This window comes from Zalophus californianus, chromosome X (assembly GCF_009762305.2).
Source record: "Zalophus californianus isolate mZalCal1 chromosome X, mZalCal1.pri.v2, whole genome shotgun sequence".
Taxonomy (NCBI): domain Eukaryota; kingdom Metazoa; phylum Chordata; class Mammalia; order Carnivora; family Otariidae; genus Zalophus; species Zalophus californianus.
Genome location: NC_045612.1, coordinates 54521635 through 54538774, shown reverse-complemented (window position 1 = coordinate 54538774; position 17140 = coordinate 54521635). Strand labels below are relative to the sequence as shown.

General features: G+C 38.1%; 1 pseudogene; it reads left to right on the top strand.

The window, feature by feature from the left end:
* Positions 1-865: 865 nt before the first annotated feature.
* Positions 866-12353, top strand: LOC113930442 (annotated as a pseudogene).
* The last annotated feature ends 4787 nt before the right edge of the window (positions 12354-17140 follow it).

Below are 17140 nucleotides of genomic sequence, written 5' to 3'. Positions count from 1 at the left end.
ATAATGACTCCTGTAATGAGGAGTACATTATCAAATAGGAGGAAAATTATTTGCAGGCACACCCTTTGATTCAGACAAAAACCAAGGCCACCTGGGAGCCGAGAGATGGCCAAGAGGAAGTTCCCCCTGTTCAAAAGATGACTATGAGGGAATGTTCTGTCACTGAATTGGTGGAGCTGGCTAGCCACTTTGAGCAGGGGGGCTGAGAGGTAGTGACAGCTTGGGTGTTGCAACTATGGGATACTGGGAGAGATGGTATTATGATATATGGGTTTGAGATGTCATAAATGGCCTCAGTCACTTCTCAATCCGCCTTGCAGCTGAGATTATGTGCCACAAGCATGGGCAAGAATCTCAGGTGCTCAGCTAATTTGATTGACTGGATAAATGCTAACATTAAGATAACCTGGCCTAACAAAGGGGATGTTCCTTCCCTTCCATTATGCTGAATCTCTAGGGAAGAACTACAAGAAATTATAATGTGAATTTGGGATGAAACATATTATTTACACCCAGCATTTTAGAGACCCAGAGAAAGAATTATTTTCCCCTAATAATATTATACTATACTATAATAATATATATAATATAATATAATATAATATAAAGCCCCAGGGGGTGCTTAATATGGCCTTATTGTTAGAAAAAATAAGGACATCCTTTAAGACATACCATTATGTACTGCACCTATCTAATGCCTTTTTCAGCATTCCATTAGGACTTGAATCCGAAGACCAATCTGCCTTTACATGGAATGGGAGACAATGGACCTTCCAGGCATTGTCCTAAGGGTATGTCCATAATCCCACAATTTTTCACAGAATGGTAGCCAGAGATTTGAAAAAAATGGGTACTGCAAGAAGAAATGGTGCTTTATCATTATATAGATGATGTTATGTTAACCTGTGATGATTTATCCTCCCTGTCTCAAGCAGCCATGTCTTTACAGGCCTACTTTAAGACAGAAGGATCGGAGGTAAACACCAGCAAGATCCAAGCATCGGGTCAATCAGTAAAGTTCCAGGGCATCATCTGGTCAGATAAAACAGAAGTATTCCCAGAGACAGTCATTGCTAAAATGCAAGCCTTCCCTAATCCCTGAAATGGTAAAGGAATTACAGGTTTTTGATTTATTGGGTTATTAGAGAACTTTTATTCCCCTTCTAGCACAGATATTAAGACCTTTATATGCCTTGGTTAAAAAAGAGAAGTCAATGGGATTGGGATGCTAACCCCAATGTTAAAAATGGTAGTAAAACATTAATACCCCCAGGCCCTGGGGATATTAATGCCAGATATAAGTTGTGAATTAGATATAAGTTTATATCTAGAAAGGTTTGGCTGGGAGTTGTGGCAATGACAAAATTGAAAATAAATCTCATTAGGACTCTGGTCTCAATTATGGAAGAGAACAGGAGCCAGGTATAGTCCAATTCAGAAACAACTATTTGCTGCGTATCTTGCACTGCAACAGATGGAAGTACTGATGACCTGCCTGTGATGATATGAACCACTCTGCTGGGTAGGAGGATGGATTAAGGATGTATATAGCAAGCCGAAGAGTGTCTGTGCCCAGATAAGCATGTTATACAAATGGCATGCTTACCTACAGCAGAGGACCATTTACAATGTCAGCCTTCTATCTCATGAACTACACCCATTACAAGGACAAGTCACCTATGTTGACCCAGCTCAACTCCCAGAAGTTGCCAACATTATGTCTCCCTTCCCCCAAATAAAGAGGTAGTCTAACCTCTAGCAGACGCATGGTACATTGATGGCAGTTGCAAGGAAAACCCACCTATTCAGTATTCCTCTGCTATCCAACTGGATTCTGATGTACTTTGGTTTGAGTAGGCAGAATTGACAGCAGTATGGATTTTGTTGATGCAAGAACCCATGCCCATTGATTTGGCCACTGACAGCTGGGCAGTGTAGAAAGGGTTAACAACATGGATGCGCCAATGGCACAAAGAAGGCTTGGCTATATTAAGTAGACCCCTGTGGGGAGTGGAACTATGGGAAGATATTTGGGTAGTATGCACTAAAGGTTGCAGGCATCTGATTCTGGCATGTGTCTGCTCAACTCCACATCAATATACCAGGCAATCATGAGGCAGGATCTCTAGCCCAGGCATGAGCCCTTCTGATGTGCTTCTCTGATGTAGCAATATGGGTCCACTGTAAATCAGGACACCAATGTCCCAAAACTACTTGGAAAATAATAAAAAGATGACATCATCCTTTAAAATATTCTGATCTAAAAAAAATTTAAAAATAGGGTGCCTGGGTGGCTCAGTCAGTTAAGCATCCAACTCTTGATTTCAGCTCAGGTCATGTCGAGCCCCATGTCAGTCTCCATGCTCAGTGGGAAATCTGCTTGAGATTCTCTCTCTCCCTCTCTCTCTGCCCCTCCCCCATCTAAAATAAATAAATAAATCTTTGAAAAAAATAAAAATAATAAAAATGAAATAAAATAAAATATTCCAATCTACAAGCACTGACAAGGACTGCCCACAGTGCCACCTCAGGCAATGCCCATTGCACCACACCTTAGGACATATTGGGCAGACTACAAACATACTCTCTTTCCTGTTGGAAAACATTACATAGGCCCATTGCCAGTATCAAAAGGGCACAAATATGTGCTGACCTGTGTGGATAATTTCACAGACTTGTATAAGCCTTTGTCTGTAGAAAAGATAACCAGGCTGCAATTATAAAGGGATTAATGGGCCCTGGGAAGATGGCCAAGTAGGAGGATCCTAAAATCACCTAATCCCATGGATACACCTAGATAATAGCCACATGAGTGTCACTAACCCAGAAAATGAATGGAACACTGGCAGAACAGACTCCACAGTTAATCGTAGAGAGGAGGCCACATCAAAAATGTTAGGAAGGGCAGAGTCCTGGTCTAGAACCAAACTAACCAGTGAGGCTAATCACAAATGGGAGAGACACCACAAATACAGAGAAGGGAAAGGAATAGACCCTACACATGCACCCCAGACAGGGGGACCTGTGAGTTCTCATGATGTTTGGCTTTGAAAACCAGAGGGGCTTACCCTAGTGAGTTTTTTACACTCTGTGGGGCTTAACACTGGGGACATTAAAATCAGTGTCTCAGCTCTGGGAGAGCTAGAGGATGACTGGAAACTAAGTCCTTGCCCTTAAGGAGCCAGCATAAAACACAACCCCACCAAGATACAGCATAGAAGCAGCAGTTTGAAAAGCTCCTGGGGTATACAAAAGATTTATTTACTAATCTGAGAATGTACATAAGAAGGGTAGGAATCTTTGAGAGACTTCTCCAAGAACAAAAAATGTGGCTGCTGCCATTCCATTCCCCCTTCAGATTAGATAGCCAGACACCTGTGGAAACCACCAGGAACACTCTCAACATAGATTGCTATCACTGTGTTCCCCACCCCCATGTTCTCCTGTGGACTTGCCCTATCCAGCCTGCTCCATTACCCAACACTCTCTCCAGAGCAGCTCCAGCCAGGCCTAATCTTGCAAGCACCACAGTAGGGACTAGCACATCCCTTGATAACACTGCACACCCTACCCCTGCATTCGCCTGTGGACTGCCCCATCTAACCTGCCCCACTTGGCAGGAGTCCCACCAAAGTGGTGCCTGGCACATTTTACTCTGCAAGTGGCCCCAACAGTGACAAGCACCACTCCAAAGAGATTCCTGCCTTATAGGGAAGGGAAGATAACCACATATAACAGTTCCACTACATCCAAGCATGGGGCTGGGGGCAGACATCTGCTCTGGCTGCCAGTCCTGCCCACCAACAAAAATATTATAGAGGACAGCACAAGGAGAGATCCCTATAGTTTGGGGTCACTGCAACTACAACAGACAGACTGGAGGCAGACATCTGCTCTGAATTAGTCCCTGACCATCAATGAAAGCCTCTCAGGGGACAATACAGGCAAAGCACCCTGTAATATGTTGCAACCACAGCCCCAGCAAATGGGCTAAGGACAGGCATCTAGTCTGACCCAACTATAAGACCAAGGAGGCCCAGAATGGCCCCTTAACAGCACAGGGACCAAACTCTGCCCACAAAAGTAAAAAAGGACCATTTTAGCCAACTGGTCTGAAAGCAAATATGGTTCAGCCACAAACATAAGGTGTATACAAAACACATGGGAGACATTCCTGAAGCACCAGGTTGTGGTGAACAGGAGGCATCGTACTACAAAGCACCACAGGACCTCCTCTTCATAAGGCCACTACTTTAAGATCAAGAAAAATAGCTGATTTTCTGAATACATAAAAATAAAAAAGAGATTTAGACAAAATGAGGAGACGGAGAAAGATGTTCCAAATAAAAGAATAGGACAAAATCATAGCAAAAGGGCTAAACAATAAGAAGTATACCTGATAGAAAAATCCAAATAATGATCATAAAGATATTTAATGGACTTAAGAAAAGAGTGGAGGATCTCAGTGAGACATTCAACAAACATATAGAAAATATTAAAAAAGAACCAATCAGAGATGAAGAACTAAATAACTGAAAATAAAAATACACTAGAGGGAATAAATAGTAGACTAAAGTAAGAAGAATGGATCAGCAAGGTGGAAGACAGGGTAATGAAAGCAACCAAGCAGAACAGCAAAAAGAAAAAAAAAAAGAATAGTAAAAAGTGGGAATAGGTTAAGGGAACTCAGCAATATCTTCAAGCATAATAACATTCACATTTTAGGGATCCCAGAAAGAGAAGAGAGAGAAAAGTGGGCAGAAAATTTATTTGAAGAAATAATAGCTAAAAACTTCCCTAATCTGGGGCAGGAAATAGGCACCCAGATCTGGGAGGCACAGAGAGCCCCTAACAAAATTAAATCAAGGAGGTCCACACAAAGACACATAATAACTTAAGTGGCAAAAAGTAGTGATAAAGAGAAAATTTTAAAAGCAAGAAGAGAAAAGAAAAAGTTACACAAGGGAAAACCCATAAAGTTATCAGCCAATTTTTCAGCAGAAACTTCGCAAGACAGTGTGAGTGGCATGATATATTAAAAGTGCTCAAAGAGGGGGAAAACACTGCAGCCAAGAATCCTTTATCCAACAAGGCTATCAGTCAGAATAGGAGAGATAGAATTTCCCAGACCAATGAAAGTTAAAGGACTCATCACCACTAAACCAGCCTTAGAAGAAATGTTAAAGGGAATTCCTTAAATGGATAGAAAAGACCATAATCAGGAGTAAAAACAATTAGGAAGGAAAAAAAATTCACAGGTACACCAAATACAATAAAAGTAATAGATTAATCACTTATAAAACCAGCAAGAAATAAAAGCACAGAAGCAGTAAAATCAATTATATCTATAAACATCAAAGTATTCACAAAATAAAAGGATGTAAAGCATGACATCATATACATAAAACACGGGAAGAAGAGTAAAAATTTATTGCTTGTATAATGGGTTCAAACTTAAGTGACCAACAACTTAATATAGACTGCTATATGCATAGAATGTTATATATGAACCTATTGGTAACCACAAATCAAAAACCTGTAATATATCCACAAAAAAATGAATAAAACAAGACCTAAGTGCATCACTAAATAAAGCCATTAAATCTCAAGGGAAGAGGGGAAGAGAAAGAACAGAGAAGAACTAAAAAAAAAAGAAAGAAAGAAAAAAGAAAGAAAACAAGTAACAAAATGGCAATAAGCACATACTTATCAATAATCACTTTCAATGTAAATGGACAAAGTGCTCCAATCAAAATACAGAAGGTTATTGAATGGATAAAACAGCAGGACCCATCTATATGCTGCTTACAATAGACTCACTTCAGACCGAAAGAGACATGCAGATTGAAAGTGAAGGGATAGAAAAACATTTACCATGCAAATGAAAGCCAAAATAAAGTTGGGGTGGCAATAATTATATCTGACAAAATAAACTTTAAAACAGAGACTGTAATAAGGGACAAAGAAGAACACTACATAGTGATAAAGGGAACAGTCCAACATGAATATATAACAATTGTAAATATTTATGCACCCAGCATGGGAGTACCCAAATACATAAAGCAACTATTAAAATAACTTGAAGAAACTGTTAATAATAAAATAAAATTAATAAAAAAAAATTGTAGGGAACTTTAACACCCATTTACATCAATGGACAAATCATCCAGACACAGAATCAACAAGGAAACAATGGCTTTGAATGACACGTTGGACCAGAAATCTAACAGATATATTCAGAACATTCCACTTGGAACAGCAGAATGTACATTCTTTTTAGGTGCACATGGAACATTCTCCAGAATAGACCACATGTTAGGCCACAAACAAGTCTCAACAAATTAAAAAAAAAATGAAATGATATCATGCATCTTTTCTGACCACAACAATATGAAACCATAAATCAATCACAAGAAAGTATCTGGAAAGAACACAAATACATGGAGGTTAAAAAACATGCTACTAAACAATGAATGAGTCAACGAGGAAATTTTTTAAAAATGGAGACAAATGAAAATGGAAATAAAATGGTGCAAAATCTTGGCAATGCAGAAAAAGCTGTTCTAAGAGGAAAGATTATAGCCATACAGGCCTACCTCAAGAAGCAAGAAAAATATCAAATAAACAGCCTAACCTTACACCTAAAGGAGCTAGGAAAAGAACAACAAATGAATGAAGACTTAAGCCAGAAGAAGAAGGGAAATAATAAAGATTAGAACAGAAATAAATGAAATAGAGACTAAAAAGACAATATAACAGATCAATGAAACCAGCAGTTGGTTCTTTGAAAACATCAAACAAATTTATAACCCTTAGCCAGACTCATCAAAAAAAAGTAACCAAAAAGGACTCAAATAAATAAACCAGAAATGAAAGAGGAGAAATAACAACCAACACCACAGAAATACAAAGGGGCAAAATAGAATATTAGGAATAATTATATGCCAAAAAATTGACAACCTAGAAGAAACGGATAAATTCCTAGAAATACATAACATTCCAAAACTGATTCAGGAAGATATAAATAGTTTGACTAGACTAATTATTAGCAATGAAATCAAATCAGTAATCAAAAACTCCCAACAAACAAAAATCCAGGGCCAGATGGCTTCACAGATGAATTCTACCAAATATTTAAGGAAGAGTTAATACCTGTTCTCAATATAGTCCAAACGATAGAAGAGGAAGGAAATTTTCCGAATTGATTCTACAAGGCCACCATTACCCTGCTACCCAAACCAGATAAAGACACTACAAAAAGAGAGAGAGAGAGAGAGAGAGAGAGAGAGAGAGAGAGAACTACAGGGCAATATCTCTGATGAACATAGATGCAAAAATCCTCAACAGAATATTAGCAAACTGAATCCAACAATACATTACAAAAATCATTCACTCCAATCAAGTTGGATATATTCCAGGGATACAAGGGTGGTTCGTTATTAGCAAATCAATCAATGTGATATATCTCATTAACAAAAGAAAGGATAAAGCCAATATGACCATTTCAATAGATGCATAAAATACTTTTGACAAAGTACAACATCCATTCATGATAAAAACTCACAACAAACTAGGTTTAGAGGGAGCATACCTCAACATAATAAAGGCCATATATGAAAAACTCACAGCTAACATCATATTCAATGGTGGAAAACTGAGAGCTTTTCCTCTAAGATCAGGAACAAGACAGAGATGTCCAGTCTCACAATTTTTTTTCAACATAGCACTGGGGGTGCTAGCCACAGCAATGAGAAAAGAAAAAGAAATTAAAGGCACCCAAATTGGTAAGGAAGAAGTAAAAGTTTCACAATTTGCAGATATCATGGTACTATAAAAAAACAAAAAACAAAAAACTAAGGATTCCACCAAACTACTAGAACTGATCAATGAATTCAGTATTGTCACATGATACAAAATCAATGTACAGAAATATTTTGTATTTATATTCACTAATAATGAAGTAGCAGAAAGAGAAATTAAGAAATCAACCCCATTTCCAATTGCACCAAAAATAATATAATACCTACGAATGAATAACCAAAAAGGTGATGGATCTAAACTCCAAAATTTATAAAACACTGATGAAAGAAATTGAAGATGACACAAACAAATGGAAAGATATTCCATGCTGATTCATTGGGAAAACCAATATTGGTAAAATGTCCATACCACTCAAAGCAATCTACAGAGTCACTGCAGTCCCTATTAAAATACCAGTGACAGTTTTCTCAGAACTAGAACAAATAATGCCAAAATTTGTATGGAACCAAAAAAGACCCCAAATAAAGAAAGTAATCTTGGAAGAGAACAAAGCTGAAGGTATCACAATCACAGATTTCAAGATATACTACAAAACTGTTTTAATCAAAACAGTATGGTCCTGGCACAAAAATAGATGATAGATCAAAGGAACAGAATAGAGATCCCAGAAACAAACCCACAATTATGGTTAATTAGTCTATGACAAAGTAGACACGAATATACAATGGGAAAAAGATAGTCTTTTCAATAAATGATGTTGGGAAATTTGGACAGCTAAATGCAAAAGAATGAAACTGGACCACTTCTACACCATATACAAAAATAAACTCAAAATGAATTAAAGACCTAAATGTAAGACCTGAAACCCTAAAACTCTAGAAGAAAACACATGCAGTAATCTCTTTGACATCATCTGTAGAAACATTTTTCTAGGGCACCTGGGTGTCTCAGTTGGTTAAGCGACTGCCTTCAGCTCAGGTCATGATCCTGGAGCCCTGGGATCGAGTCCCACATCGGGCTCCCTGCTCAGCAGGGAGTCTGCTTCTCCCTCTGACCCTCTTCCCTCTCGTGCTCTCTATCTCTCATTCTCTCTCTCTCAAATAAATAAATAAAAATCTTTAAAAGAAAGAAACATTTTTTTTAGATATAACCCCTTTGCAAGGAAAACAAAAGCAAAATTAAACTATTGGTACTAAAAAAATAAACAAATAGATAGATAAATAAATAAATAAATAAATAAGTTTTTGTACAGTGGAGGAAATCTAGAAGCTTAGAACCCCCATTCATTGCTAGTGGGAATAAAAAATTGTACATCCACTGTGATAAACACTTTGGCAGCTTCTTAAATTGTTAAGCATATGCTTATCATATAATCCAGACATTGTACATCTAGGTAATTGCAAAAGAGAAAAAGAAACACATGTCCATATTGAGACCTTATGTGAGACCTTCATAACAGCGACATAATAGAAGCAGCCCAGCTGTCCATTAATAGGAAATGACTAATGGATAAAAAGCTGAGTTATGTCCATACAATGTCAGCAGTAACATGCAGTAACATAAATGAATCTTAAAAGTATTAAGCTAAATGACAAAAACCAGACAACAAAAGACTGCATACTGTATTATTCCATTTATATGAGATTCTAGAAAAGGCAAAATTATAGGGACAAAAAACAGATCCATAGTTTCCAGAGCCTGGGCGTTCATAGAATGAATTTACTACAATGGAGCACAAGGAAACTTTCTGGGATGATGGAAATAATCTGTTTCTTGAGTAGGATGTTGATTGTATCATCGACTGTATGCATTTATCAAAACTCATTGAACTGTATACTTAAAAAGGGCAATTTTATTTTACAAAAGTTATACTTCAAAAACTTAAAAAAACAGCTTTGAAGTGTGTATTTTCTTACTATCTGAGACAATTTGTAAAAAAAATTAGAATCATAGTCCTTATAATGCTATAGAATGTGGGGTGGAGTATGTCTGTGAAAATTAGCCTTGTAATTAAGAGACTTTTGTTCTTCTCATTCCCTAGTAATAAGTCAGGTAGTCAAGGAGGCACCTCCAGTTTCTAGTCAGGATATTTGATAAGGAATGAGCAGGTCCACTGTAGGCTTCATGACCCAGTAAGAAAGAGATCAAGGAAACTTGTAGTTCTTAGATGGAATGGAATTACCGTGTATCAGTAATGTCAGTGTTTCTTACAAATGTGGGCTGAGGTTATTAGTAGATTGTAAATCAATTTAGTAGATCATAACAATTCTTTTAAATTTTTAAATAAAATTTTAAAAATATAAGATATAAGCATATATCTCAAGTAAGAATGGTAAATATTCCTTTATGGAACCTTAAGTTTGTGTGTGAGTGCGTGTTTGTATTTAATGATTCAAGATATATATTTAATACCATAGATTTCAATAAAAAAAACTTGAAAGTTTGAATGCCAGTAAGTTATATGTCAATAGATCTTTGAGTTTTGATATGGTCATCCCAAATGTAATGGGATGAAAAGCAGAGTCTGTGTTTCAGACTCCTCTGATGTGGCCAGGTCCTTACGTGACCGTCATATATATGGTGTGCTTCTATGAGGCATTAGAAAGGAAAGGGGGATGTATACTCACCAACTCATTTGTATCCTAGTTGAGCCTGGCTCACTAGGGTACAGTAAGTGCTTTCTACTCCAGCAGCCCAGAGATTTTCTTCCTAAACAACTGTTGGTCAGAACCCAGAGCTAATAAGATTGCAGGACTAACTTAAGGAGAAAATGGCCAGCTGCATGATGTGGTATGAAAAATACGGGGTTGAACATTATACCCTCTCAAAAGTCTTCTTTTGAAATCCAATTATTTCTAGGAGGATACTAAGAGTACTTGATATATAGAAGTTCTTTATTGGTAATCATTAGTATATACGATGCTCTCTTTTTCTGGAATAGAAGAGCAGTAAGTGTAGCAGGAAGGCACTTAATAGCTAAGAGATAATAGAAATAAAAAGTCTAACAAATATTTTAAGAGTTAAGAGGTGGGTGGTGGATGGGTTAAATAGGTGATAGGGATTAAGGAGTGTACTTGTGATGAGCACCAGGTTTTGTTTGGAAGTGTTGAATCACTATATTGTACACCTGAAACTCATATGACACTGTATGTTAACTACATGGAATTTATTTATTTATTTATTTATTTTATTTTTTAAAATTCTCTGGAGCTAGATTTTTTAAATTTATTTATTTGAGAGTGAGAGAGAGAGAGAGCACTAGCAGGAGGGAGGGATAAAGGGAGAAGGAGAAGAAGGTTCCCCGCTGAGCAGGGAGTCTGATGTGGGACTCGATCCCAGGACCCTAGGATCATGACCTGAACTGAAGGCAGATGCTTAACTGACTGAGCCACCCAGGCACCCACTACATGGAGTTTAAATAAAAATTAAAAAAAAATAAGGTATAAGAGGCTATTGAAAATCAGGCAGTATGACTAATATGATGTATAAAATAAAATTTTCCTATCCTTTCAAAAAAATAGCAAGATAAGCTGTGTCAGGAGTCACTGTGACATAATTTATATTTTTATCAAGAGCCAGTTGTAGAGGTTGTTCAATTTATTTTCTTCATGACCTAGTGACTTTTGCTTTGGCTCATAGTCATACCAACAAGCTATCTTTAAACAAAAATATCTGCTTTGGATTATATGGGGAATTGGGCAAGAGTAGAGTACCCATGCACCTCTATCCAACCTCTATCTCACTCTCACCTGAGAATCACTCTGAACCATCTATAACATAAAGATGTGTGTGTGTGTGTGTGTGTGTGTGTGTGTGTAAGAAAAGGAACACATTCTTTTTTTTTAAAGATTTTATTTATTTATTTGAGAGCGTGAGAATGAGAAAAAGAGAGAGCACATGAGAGGGGGGAGGGTCAGAGGGAGAAGCAGACTCCCTGCTGAGCAGGGAGCCCAATGTGGGACTGGATCCCAGGACTCCAGGATTATGACCTGAGCCAAAGGCAGTCGCTTAACCAACTGAGCCACCCAGGCGCCCAAAGGAACACATTCTTATCATAGGAGAAAGATGAACTTTCTACTGAATTGGGTCTAAATTTTCTGGTGGACACCAAAATATGTATTAACACATCATTCTCTTTCACCCTCTTCTTTGAGATAAGTGAAATCATTGCACTGGCATGGGATAAGAATTGTTTAAACTTCCAAGCACCCAGCCACATCTTTTGGCAGACAGTGCAAGGCATGCTGCCCCACAAGACCAAGCAAGGCCAGGCTGCCCTGAACCACCTCAAGGTGTTTGTTGGGATACCTCCACCCTATGACAATAAAAAGTGGATAGTGGTTCCTGCTGCCCTCAAGGTTGTGCATCTGAAACCTACAGAAAAGTTTGCTTATCTGGGCCTCCTGGCTCATGAGGTTGCCTGGAAGCACCAGGCAGTAATAGCCACCCTGGAGGAGAAGAGGAAGGAGAAGGCCAAGAGCCATTACTAGAAGAAAAACCAACTCGTGAGGTTATGGAAACAGTCCAAAAAGAACATGTAGAAAATTGACAAGTACACAGAAGTCCTCAAGACCCATGGACTCCTGGTCTGAGACTGATAAAATTGATTGTTTATTCAAAAAAAATCTAGTCAAACAAAAACCTTGACTATTTCTAGCTTATCTTATTATAATGATACTGATTCAATTTATGAAAACTTTGTTTTTGCATTGGGTTGATGCTTATCTCCTGAATTAAAAGTAAAGCATTCTGATAATGTGCTCTTCTGGGTGCACCTCTCTCTAAATGACTTCAAGATGACCAATTTCACTGATCCCATGGTTTTAAGCTACCTAAGAGACAGTAACTGGTTTTCCTGAAGTGTAAGCTCCTTTAAGGCAGGGAATAGATCTAATTCCTTTCTGAATGCTCTATGCCCGGTGCAGTGTCTGGCACAATGGAAGGGAGCAAGAAATATTTTTGAACTAACTGCCTTAACCGCTTTATGCGAGCTTACAGAGGGAGAGAGGGATAAAAGGGAATAATAATATCTAAAAAATGAGTTATGTCCAGAGTAGATTTTAGTGAAAAACTGTTAGGGAAAAGAGGACTATTTTAATTCTTAAGCCAAAGCAAAAAAACAAACAACAAAAAAAAAAAAAAAAAAGAGAGAGAGAGAGAGAGAAGGAGGAGTATGAATGGTTAATTTATTTCATCAGTACAAACAAGTGTGCTGTTTTTCAGGAGGCTTTGGGACAAGATGTTGAAAAGGAAAATGCACTTGCAGTATAAAGCAAATGCTAGGGTCATTTAATGACCCTCTCATCAGGTGGCACGGGCAGAGAGCACTGGGGTTAAGGATTTCTGGCAGTGATGGAAGGGACACAGGCCACTGCTGTTTCTTTATTGTGTAGGTAGTCATGATGCTGGATGATTCATTCATGCTGTAAATACAGAAAGTTGGCTAGGAGAAAGAAAGGGTGTGTGTGTCTGTGTGTCTCTGTGTCTGTGTGTGTCTGTGTGTGTGTTTAGCATAAAGCCAGGACCATCCACAAACTGATTTAATATTGATGTGTTATACTTTTCTCCAAACATTCATAAAGGCAGTTTGGTTTCTCTACCTTTCCTTCAAAGATAAACAGATAGGCAAAAATTGCAACAATTCCCCCATACCCTACAAAATGAGTAACTATACCTGGACTTGAGGCTTTCAAGTTGTCTTGCAAAGCGATTGCTCAAAAAGATGAGTTCTCACTGTGAGGCTGCAGGCGAATGTGGTCTTGAATTCCTAATGAGACTACACTGCAGTCCCTTTTCAGGCAAAACCTGCCTTGTATGCAGAATGAGGATCTTCTGAACAAAAGATTCACAACAGTTGTGTTTCAGTTTCAAAAAGGAAAGAAAACTATTATTATTACAGAATCCTAACAGAAACAGAAGAGGAAAGGAATCTACACATAGATGAAGGTAATAGTAGGCAATAAATGAGAATAAGGCAAAGTTGCATCAAATCGGGTGTGTACTTACAACATCCAACCTCATCAGCTGGGGAAATCCCTTGGAGACAGTCAGGCTGGAGTCCCAATTGAGAGGCCTGGGCGGAGCATTTTCCCTTCAGGTGAGACTTCCCACTGACCATCCCCATAAGGGCCATATTTAAAGGGGCAAATAACAGGGTTTGAAATTAAACATTTGTTCATCGACATGCAGTTTGGAGCGAGCTGCATTTCCATGTTATCATGTTTCTATATTTTCAAGGAGCCAGGGTTATGTGTGCCTTCTTCCCTTCCTGGATTCCATTCTTGGGGACTAGCCAGCCTGGAGCAGGAGGGGATATGAGACAAGATTTATAGCTCTTGCGTGCAGAACAGAAGGGCCCGTTCTGACCTGGAGGCCAGATAATATATTTCAAACAACCAGACTCCCAAGGTTATTCACACAGCAGGAGTCTCACAAAAAGTATTCCTTAGCCTGCCTTTGTACCTGCAGGTCCAGGGGGTCAGTTATGTGGGACAAATCGCAAAAACATCTATCCATACAGAACAGAGGATCAGCACCATTTCTTGTTCAAGTTTCCTACATAAAAGCTCTTGAAGGTGATGGGAGAAAACCAATCAATGCAGAGGCTTTAGAAATCAATTAACTCTTTCAGGTCCCAGAAAGACTTAAAGCCTAGTATGTAACAATAGTGGTAATATTTTTGGCATACTAATGAAGTGGCAAGTACTTTTGCAAGGGTTCAACATAGTTTCTTTAAATCATCATAACTATCAGTAAGTTTCTAAACAGAGAACAAAATTTAGGTAATCTGCCTCCAAAGCTCTGGGTCTAAAGCCCTGTGTATACTGCCAGATATATAAGCCTTGGGTTCAGACAGCTCTGGATTAAACTGCAAATTTTGTCAATTCTCAGCCTTGTTATTTTAGGCACATAACTTTACTGAGCTGCATTTCTTCATCTGTAAAACAGGGAAAACAATGCGTGGATCACAGAATTGTCATAAGGTTTAAGTGAAATAAGCCTCACACCTTGCATTTTGCACAGTGTCTAACACCTAGTAATTCCTCTACACATGGTAACAATTATTATAAGCAACTGAATGCTGTTGATTTTATATTTATTACACAAATATTTATTGAACATCTGCATAGAGAATGGTGATGAGGTCATATTGATAGGCAATGGCCAAATCAGAAAAGACCTTGTCCATTTTGCTCTCAAAGGAGAATCTCATGAATATATTTACCTTCTTAAAGGATAATTCTGCAGCACACTAAATGGAGACTGACCTTTGAAGTCAAGAAAATCAGAATACTACAGCAATAGTCCAGGGGAGAAATAAGGACTTAATGTAAGAGAGTAGCAGTATGATAGAAATGAGAAAATAGATATGAAATTTTAAAACTGGTAGTGCTGAAATGACCTAAGAATTGTTTGGATATGTGGGGTAAGGGAGATGGAATTGACGAGGATATCATCCAGATTTCTGGCTGGAACAGATAGTGGAATAATTGTTTTCATTGATTGAAATAGGGAACACAGGAAGAGGAGTAGATTTGTAAAGCAATAGCTTTACTTGGGTAAACATGAAAGTTATATTTTGGACATGTTGAAATGGAGTTACTTGTAGGACATCTGAAAAACAATGTCCAATGAAGAATTGAAAATTGCTGAAAATTGAAAAATTGAAATTAGACAACTGAAAATTAAAAATAGGTTCTTGCTCTGGGGGAAAAATGTGGCCTAGAGAAATAGATTTGGGATTTGTCAGCACATAGGTTGAAATATTAGATGTGACTGGGATCAGACTAAGGACCACATTTTTAGACAAGTAGGCTGAGGGCAAAATCCTGGAATACACCCCTAGGTAAGAGGTAGGAAGGGAAAGGAAGAGAAGAGGACAAAAAAATCAAAGAATAATCAGGGAGGTCAGAGATATTAAAGGACAAAAATGCATAAATCATTGGAAGGGAGAATTTTAAAATGGTCAGAGAAAACCACAGTGTCAAATGTTGCAGTTTTAAAATAAGTTAAGAATTACAAGGTGGTCATTGTATCTGGAAACATGGATGTGCTATCTTCTGTGGACCTCTCCAAAGCCACCTTCACCCTTCTCCACTGCACTCTAATCTGTGCCTGGGAAACTGATGTGTATGAACCTCATTAATGGACTTTGATTTAGGTTCAAATGTTGGGTAGCCTTTGCAGAAGATCTGAAGGAAGGAGGAGAGTGAGGTTTGGATATTTATTCACCTTACTTCCTCCCTGTGGTCAGCATATACCAGATTTTTCCATGACAGAAAAATGATGGAAAGTCACAGCTTCTGCCCAGTGTCTACCTCTAGACAGTTTTCTCCATTTCCAGGTTTTAGGAGCTGCTTCCTTCTCTTGCTCCTTTAGGCTGGAGGGCGGTAAAATGATCCCACTGTTTCTAGCCCTAGGATTCTACAGTTGTTTCCTTACACCTAGCCCACATCTTTATAAATAATCCCTTTATTGCATTATCATTAAATTATGAAATTTTAGGATGCCATCTCTTTCCTGCCGGGGCCCTGACTGATTCATTGGAAATGGATGGTGCAGGTTTGATGTAGTAGTGGGTACAAAGATAGACTAGATGGAAATGTAAACCAAATGAAAGGTGAGGGAATGTAAATAGTCAGTATTAAAAAAAGACCTTTTAAGGTTAATAGTTAAGGAAAGTGGAGATGGACTAGTAACTAGAAGAGGGCATAGAAGGGTCAAGGGCTTAGTATTTTTGGTGTGCAGAGACTTTAAAGTATTTATAGGTCAAAGTTAACCAGCCAGAAAATAGAGGATAAATTGAAAATATAGTCAATGAAAAAAGTAGTTAAAGCAAGATTTCAGAGGAGATAAGAAAGAATAAAACCCAGAGCATGGGCAGAAACATTCATCTTGGACAGAAAAAGACTGAAACACCTTATTTTTATTGGTTCAGTCTTTTTCTCTACCCTATGACCCAGCAATTGCACTCCTGGGTATTTACCCCAAAGACACAGATGTAGTGAAAAGAAGGGCCATATGCACCCCAATGTTCATAGCAGCAATGTCCACAATAGCCAAACTGTGGAAAGAGCTGAGATGCCCTTCAACAGATGAATGGATAAAGAAGATGTGATCCATGTATACAATGGAATATTACTCAGTCATCAGAAAGGATGAATACCCAACTTTTACATCAACATGGATGGGACTGGAGGAGATTATGATAAGCCAAGCAGAGAAAGTCAATTATCCTACAGTTTCATTTATTTGTGGAACATAAGGAATAGCATGGAGGACATTAGGAGAAGGAAAGGAAAAATGAAGGGGGGGGGAATCAGAGGGAGAGATGAACCATGAGAGACTATGGACTCTGAGAAACAAACAGCGTTTTAGA